Below are 8595 nucleotides of genomic sequence, written 5' to 3'. Positions count from 1 at the left end.
ATTATCAACCTTAGCATTCAACATGTTAATACCATCCACATCATACATCGCTGTACTATTTTTAGCAACTGATCTTTCACTAGAACAACCATAATTATTAAAAGCAATTTCTTCTAATAACTTATTAGCCTCTTCAGTAGTCTTACTCATTAAAGCACCACCTGCTGCAACATCTATAGTACTTCTAATAGAATGATTTAAGCCATTATAAAAAGTTTGCACAAGTAGCCATTCAGGTATTCCATGGTGAGGACACTGATGTTGCAAATCTTTAAACCTTTCCCAAGACTCATACAATGACTCTAAATCATTTTGAGTGAAATTAGTAATATAAATACGTAATTTAGCCGTTTTAGCGGGTGGGAAAAATTTATTCAGAAAAGCTTGAGATAAAGAAGTCCAAGCAATAAAAGGATCAGACGATTTTGAAGATAACTATTTTCTTGCTTTATCTCTTAGTGAAAATGAAAACAACCTAAGTCTAATAGCATCTTCACTACCCCATTTAGCTTGATAGTATCACATTTTTCAAGAAAATTAGCAAAATGTTCTAATGGACATTCAATAGGTGATCCCCCAAACTGATCTTGCTGAACAATACGAATTAAAGCAGGCTTAAGTTCAAAATTATTAGCTTGAACAGAAGGTCTTACTATACTTGCAAAGGTTGAACTAGCATCGGGCATTGCATACTCACGTAACATCTTAGCCGGTGGTTCTACCATGTTTTCAGTTTCTGAGAAAAGCGACTCCAATTTAGGAATTGAAGGTTCTTGTTTAGAAATCTGGAGTCTCCTTAATGCATGCAACGTTCTTTCAATTTTTGGATCAAAAGGAATCAAAGAACGATTAGTACGTGGCATACACTAATATAAAATAGCAATAAAATGTTGACTATGTTGCTGAAACAGAAAACTAAAATAGGCAGAATTTTATTTTTTCTGTAAACTGTTGTTGTATGCAGTAGAAGTATAGCAATAATAGAATTTTTTTTTCAGACTCTAAACGACACAAACAAAGAGTAAACAACTAGCAGAAAAAAAAAATAAATGAAAAAAATACGGTCTAATACTGGCAAAAATAAAAATAAAGTTTAAACTAATACGAAAGTTTCTATGGTATGATATAGAATTATTGCCTCCCCGGCAACGGTGCCAAAAACTTGGTCGGACCTAAATCTACCGCAAGAGTACGGGTCAATTACTGTAAATATAAGGTGAGAAAGGTATCGTATCCACAAGGAGGTCTACCCAATTACCAAATTAAGAAACTAAAATATTATTTAGACGACGGAAATATGAGAAAAGTACTACTAAAGCTATAAACGATTAAAGTCGCAATGTAATAAAAATGACAAACAAGAATGAAAAATAGTTCTAGATTTCGGGTTTCGTCAAATACTCTCTATAATGAAATTAAACTAATTGTAGGCTTGAACAAATATAATTAACAATGATCGAATTGCCAATAGTATGTTATCTCCTCTCCCAAGGTAGAAAACGTATATTTAAATCAACATTATGTCTACTCTCATGATCACAACAATTGAAATAAACTAGTTAAGAATAGGAATTCAATAAGACCACCCAAGTGTATAACTATTCCTAAAATTATACTACTTGACGCTTGATATTCCAACGAACTAGTATTAAAAGTTCACTCCCGCTAATAAATCAATACCTTAAACATACAATCAGTTGGCCAGATTAATCATACAAAATAAAACAAGATTATCAAATTGCATCATAAAAATCAAACCCAAACAATATAATTCAATTCATTGATAGAAATATAAAAGACTACATCCCTAACCTAGAACAAGGAGATCGAGCCAGACATGGAGATTAAAAGAACAACCAATTCGTTTGATAATGAAAATTCCATAATTGACATACTAACGTAGTAAAGTATAGCAATTTAGAATGAAATTGATCAAACAAAGAGAAAGAGTAAACTCCAATTTTGCTGCTGCCGATTCTTCTAGTATTTGTGGGTTTTTGAGTTAGTGGGTTTTCAACCCACTTTCATTTAGTTGTGGAAGTGTAGCTCGTGGGATTCTGGGGAACCTTTTGAGCCTTTCTTTGTTTTAATTTTCTTTTGCTCTATTTCACTTCTAACTAATGAACATTGACTTGAGCTCCTTTCCCTAAAATAATAAAAATAGATTATGCTCATTATAATTATCAATTGAATAACATATATAAACAACATTAAAAATACAAGGGAAATCAAAATCATTGATTAATTCTTAAAACCAGCTTATTATGAGTATAATTCACTTAATATAATTAATTGAGTATTGCAATATTAAATCTCATAATAAACAACAAAGCATTATAATTATATATATTTTATACTCTAAAATAATATTAAATGATAAAATAAAGTACATAGAATATGAGCTTATCAATGAGCTTCTTTTTTGGATCCACGGCGAGTTTTTAGACAGCGAGATTCGGGCTGATGCCTGTCATCTCTTCCACTTCAAAGGCAAAAATGTCTTTGAATTCCTTCAGCAAAAGGTGCAAGTCTGCACCTAACTTTTCAAAAGCAGCCGTCCTCACCTTAACAATTCGCTTTGGACGGCTGTCATCTAGAGGAATATCAATGTGATTGCCAGCCGGCTGGGGACGGAGTTCATCTAACCGTTCCCCGGTCAGTGATTGCTATTTCTTCTCCTTCTTCACCTCCACCAACTGATCGGCTTTTCTTTTCTTTCCGGCTGTTGGTGGTGCTGGGTCAGAGTCCTAGACATCGTCAAGGTCTATTGGCTCCTTCCCATGACCGGCTGCTGCAACCATTGGTTTGACGTATGAGAGATAGCACTCCCTTCTCGTCTTCTGATCCCCATTTAAGGAGCCAACAGAGCCATCATCCCTTCATATTTTAGCAACATGAGGGCTTGGATGATGACGACTTTGCATTCATTCAGAGTAGGACGGCCTAGAATAATGTTGTAGGCAGTTAGCTCCTCAACCACCAAAAATCGGACGATCATATGCCGCCCTTTTCCCTTCTCCCCCAGCCGGATGGGTAAGTCAATTTGTCTGACTGTTGACAGACACTTGTAGCTGATGAGGTCAGATGAGCTACCCGTGTCTATAAGGATCTGACTAACCAGTTGGTTGGCTACCTTACATTCAATGACAACCAAGTCGTCATACGGCCGACAGACTTTGGCCTGATCCTTCTAAGTGAGGAGGACGTCTGGGAAAGTACCGCTAGTAGACGCCTGCCCCTCATCAACAACATGGATCATTTTTTTAGATGATCCCTGGTGCCCCGGATGGTCGGGCCACCACTCGCGAATCTGCCAGCTATGGTGTAGACCGGCTCTTTGTTAGTGTCAGAGCTACTAGCAAGTTAAACCTGTCTTAGACGACTATCCAGGATTCATCTTGATAGTCGCTTTGGACTTCAAGATGTATGATTTCAAAATCCTCTTGTCAGCCAAACGGTCCAACGTCCGCTTAAGGCTATAACAATCGTTGGTGTCATGGCCGACTTCCTCATGGAAGTGGCAGTATTTATTTTTGTTCCGTGACTGGACAGAACTCTTCATCGGATTCGGCTTCTCAATGGTCAGCCGGTCCTTTGTCACCATGAGGATGAAGTAAAAGTCTTTATTAAACTCGTACCTTGGTACGTACGGTTTGAATTCTTTCTTTTTCTTCTAGGTTGGCTCATCATATTCATCAACTGCCCAGACTTCTTTTCTCTTTTTGCTCACTTCAGCTTTCTGAGCCGGCTAAGTAGACTGGCTCTTTTTTTTCTTGTCAGACATTTTGGAGTCTGACTGATGGCTGAACGAGCAGAGGTCGGTGGCTTGAATAAAGCTCTCCGCCTCCATCAACGCCTCTTGGAGGGTGAAGACCCTCTTCCTAACAAGGTCAAACTTAAAGGTTGACCCGTCCTTCAGACCCTTGAAGAAGTATGTGTAAGCTACCTCGTTAGACAGCCCTTGTATTTGGATTCTAACCAGATTGAACCGCCTGACGTAGGAGCGGAGTCCTTTTCTCTCTCCCTGTCGTATGGTGCTCAAGTCGAGACTTGTTTTCTTGGTAGGGATTTTCATCGAGAAGTTAGAAGGAAACAGGAAGGCAAGCCTCCTGAAGCTATCAATGCATCCGGCTGGCAAGTTGCCAAACCATTATTGGGCTATACCCTTCAAGGTAGCCGGGAAGCATCGGCACCACATGGCGTCTTCCAACCCCTACATGCGCATAAGCTTGGTGTAGGCCATGAGATGATCCTCAAGGTTGGTGGTACTATCATAGGCACCAACCAAGACAATCTTTATCTTTGTTAGCTGTTCCGCCTCGATTATCTTCCTGGTGAACGCAGTGGTTTATTCACCAAGTCTAAGCAGTCGCAGCTGTCAGTCCAGAGGCTGGACATTATGCGCCGCCTGACCTCCAAAGAGGTCCGGCTGCAGGAATGGTGGGACATACTTCCCGTATGGCATCTGAGGCACATACGAGACTGTCCTAATCATCTGAGGGCCAGTATTAACGGACTTGCCACCTGTATGGCTCTCATGCAAGGATTGAGAATTCCTTCTGAATGTATTTTTGAAACTGTTTGGAAAGCTCGATGTAGAGGCTGACTCAGACAGCTGCTGGCTCCTGTTATGCTCAATGATGTGTTGAGCATCAAAGAAGGTTTTCTTGATGTCATTCGGCTGAACAGCTCGGATGACCTTCCTTTTGCCCGTCTGAGGCAGAAAGATCTTGGACCAATCAATGGCAGGTGTGACCTTCTCCTTTGAATGTGGAGTAGGTTGCGTGTCTCTGACTGACTTTCTCCTCTCAGTTTGAGGAGTCTTCTTAGCCGTCTGACCCTTGCTAGAGCCAGTCGCCCTTTTGTTGATCTGGTCCTTAATTTCACCCTTGAAACTTTTCATGTATTTCATGAGTTCGTCTCGGGTGACTGGAGCCTGACCCCTTGCCGCCTGGGTATTCCCAGCGCGGTGGTCCAGTAGACTTGCTGGGGCCAGCTTCGTTGTTGCTCCGTTCTAGTATATCCTTGGGACGGATGCACTTTGAAATGAGTGACCCATCAGGGGCCACATAAGTTTTGACTTCACAGTCGTTATATGTATCGTGGTCCGTATGGACCTCCCTAACGACCGTAGGCCGGTTTGGTTCAGGTGGCGGTACAGAATCTTGAACCATCTTAGAGGTACTCTCCCCATAGCCAGCGCCAAATATTTTGGGTGTTTTTTGATCCCTCGGGAAAGTTACGTCACCAGGACTGGTCCGGCGCGATTTATACCTGCAAAACACGGAGACTCCAGTTGGTAGGAGCTCCGCTTCCGACGATCAAGTTAGTATTGGTTGTAGAAGATGAAAAGGTGCGGAAAAAGGTAAAAGAGAGATATTCTCGAATTCCGAGATCAGGTATTTTCTCTGATGTGGGAGAATGTAAGGTTGTTGTAATAAATGAATCGTTTCCCCAAAATGGAGGGAAATCTTCCTATTTATAGGGTTTTTGGGAAATGTTCCCTTCATTAGGTTAGGATGACTTAATGGGCTGCACCGCTTTGTGGCGTTCTTGGGAATAAGGCCCTGAAGGCCGCCATTATGCTTGTTATCTGAGGCTGACATGTGTCAACAGAGGAGTGGTCCACGTTGGACCCATCTAAGATGGACACGTGTCCCTCTCTGATTGGACCACGTGTCTAGGGTATTTTTACCCTAAACAAAAGGGAAAATGAAAAATGAAAAAAATAAAAACCATACCATCAATTAGCATGTTTAGAATTCAATAGCTAAAATTATAAAACCTAGCACACAATTGGTAAAGCTAAATTATATTTTTTTATTTTTCCCTACTGATGGAGATTTAAACTTTTTTTTCACCCTTCTCTTTATTCATGGTAATTCATAATTTAAACTTATTAAAACTTTAGAAACCATGCACAGAAATAAATAACCTTAAAATTAAATGATTCAGGTAAGTCATGTATAGATATCTTAATAATTATGGTGGTTAATTACACTTTTGACGGGGAAAACCCACTTTATAAGCATAGCCCATAATGGAAACCTATCTCTCCATCATATGCATAAGAGTGACAGTCCACACAGTTAGAATATCCATTAATAAGTAAAAATAAAACCTTTTGTATCATACATAATCACACCTTTAAAATTCACAAGAATTTTAAGTTTTGATTATGATTACAGCTCGAACTTTCTACAATGTAATAATAACTACCATAGGAGAAAATCAAACAATAAAAAAAGTCTGCATGAATTTTAATTTAAGAATATTAACCAAAACACAATTCAACCGCCATAGGAGCAAACAAGACCGTAATCAAAGCTAGACTTCTCAACAATTTAGTAATGTATGTATATGTAATGGAAAGTATATTACAAAATTAGATAACAGATCTAACAATTTAAGACTAAGAAATAAAAATAATAATAATCAAAACAGCAGCAGCAGCAACAACAACAACAATAATAATAATAAGTTCATTAGGCCATGCAGGCTTCCCATAATAATTCACCCAATAATAATAGTAATAATTCAATTAAACAAAATTAAATGCAATTTTATTAAAAATTAAATCACCAATCATCATCAGGCAAGAAAGGTTGAACAAAATGAAAACCAAATTCTCTTGATTCTGAAACATTGCAGATGGAGCAACAGCACCATACACAATCCTAAAAGTCTAACATGCTGGAGTATAAACATACCTTCCAGGTTGCGATCATCATCAAAATCTTCCACGTCAAAGTAAACATTACCATCTTCAGGCATTTTATAATGATGATCCTATCAAAGGAATAGAAAACAAATAAAACTCCAAAACCCCATCCACGGGAAAAAAAAAATTAAATCAAAAAAGTAAATTAGTGAAGAACCTCAAATGGTTTGTGGGTTTTTTTTCAGGTCGACTCTTTCCCCTAATAATACAGCCAATAAAATTGAAATCAATAATTGGTTGAAATAGAAGATTAAAAGGGAAAATGAAAAAATAAAACCATACCATGAATTAGATGTTTAGATTTAACTTCAACCAATGCTTCACCGTATTTTTCACCCTTCAGTCTTCGACAGAAAGAAGCTAACGTAATAACGCTGGCGTCCTCTAATTCAGGTTGCATCCTAACGTCGGAGATAATGAGAGAGAGAAGATGATGGGAATGAAAATGGGAATGGGAGGAGTGAGAATTGGTCAGACAAAGAAAAAAAAGAGCTGGAAAATGAGATGGAAATGGGAGTGAGAATGGGAGTAGAGAGAGCTGGTCAGAGAAAGAAGGGAAAATGAGTGGATTAGCATGAAAGAGAAAGGGGGGAAAATGAATGGAAAGGAGGAAAAATGGGAGAAGTGTAATCTGGTGACACAACAAATGAAATGAAATACAAACGAAACAAAATAAAACCCAAACTCTCCAATTTTTTGCCAACCTCCAATTTTTTGCCAACCTTATGAACAGTTAAACTCTCCATTTTTTGCTAATGTTATGAACAGTATTTTTCATTGACTTCACACTCATAACACTATTACTTTCATGTTTGACAAGTTGCCCCTTTTTAATGGGTAGGGATTTGCATCACTTGCAAATGCTAGAAAAATAAATTAATAATGTGAATGGATGAATAATTTATTATGGTAAAAGTAATGTGGGACCATGAAAGGGAAAGTATGTGAGAAAGTAGTGTGGACTGTGTGAGAGAGAAATGATAAATTAATTTGAGTGGGGTTTAACTGTTTAAAGTAAGAGAGAAAAATTATAAAATATAGTGTAAAGTTACTATATATAGAAGTGATGCAAATAAAAAAAAAACTCTCATATAAGAAAAGTGATGCAAATAAAAAAAAACAGAGGGAGTAACTTTTATATTTTTCTACAGAATCAAAGTTATTGATGGTTAACAATCTGCATTGGCAAACGTAATAAATAAAATAGGTTAAGTAAAAAGAACGAAGGAAGTAATAACCACATATTCTTACATGCATCCTTGTGCACCTATTTTAGCTGCAACAGCATGAAATGCAATTTCTACTGCATGAAAAGTAACTATTGTTATTGGTGCCTTCCACATAAACACTTGTACATCACCAATGAGCCCTTAGTTCATCTGATTTTTGTTGTCTCTCTTTCAAAATTGATCTATGGGATGGGGTGGGTGGGGGGATATATAAACTACATGGATATATCCAATTTCGTATAAGGCTTTTGTCAGTACACATTATGTACGTATTATAACAAAAGTGGTAGCTACCAGCATATATTAGTGGTGGTCATTCAAATGAGAAGATATCAGTAACTTATATTTTATCACCGTAACACATACGAGGGAAGAAGATCAATAAAAATGATACGCATTTTAAATTAATACTCAGCGGGGGAAAGCTTTATGTTTCAGATATACTTGAACTTTATATTATATTGCTATTAACATGTAGAATAGATACACATATGTGTATAGGTGAATCCACTGTATATATACTATAACCGCAACACATGCAACATGTATATGTAGTAGGAGCATGTGACACGTAATAATTGTCAACATGTACGTATACTAATTTATGGCTCATAAGATTATCAATGTCAATGACGTAGAAACAAC

General features: G+C 37.5%; 1 long non-coding RNA gene and 1 other non-coding gene across 2 annotated transcripts; one reads left to right on the top strand and one right to left on the bottom strand.

The window, feature by feature from the left end:
* Positions 1-238: 238 nt before the first annotated feature.
* Positions 239-344, top strand: LOC145593345 (small nucleolar RNA R71). The gene has a single exon (XR_014102688.1). It is a non-coding gene; the product is annotated as a small nucleolar RNA R71 (small nucleolar RNA).
* Positions 345-1752: 1408 nt separating this feature from the next.
* LOC145590601 (uncharacterized) lies at positions 1753-7368 on the bottom strand. Its single transcript, XR_014102104.1, has 4 exons — positions 7004-7368; positions 6879-6920; positions 6711-6789; positions 1753-2146 (listed from the first exon to the last, which is right to left on the bottom strand). It is a non-coding gene; the product is annotated as an uncharacterized LOC145590601 (long non-coding RNA).
* Positions 7369-8595: the final 1227 nt, after the last annotated feature.

Source organism: Chenopodium album, chromosome 18, assembly GCF_948465745.1.
Source record: "Chenopodium album chromosome 18, dcCheAlbu1.1, whole genome shotgun sequence".
NCBI lineage: Eukaryota > Viridiplantae > Streptophyta > Magnoliopsida > Caryophyllales > Amaranthaceae > Chenopodium > Chenopodium album.
The sequence above is the reverse complement of the archived record's forward strand: the minus strand, read 5'-3'. Positions and strand labels throughout refer to the sequence as shown.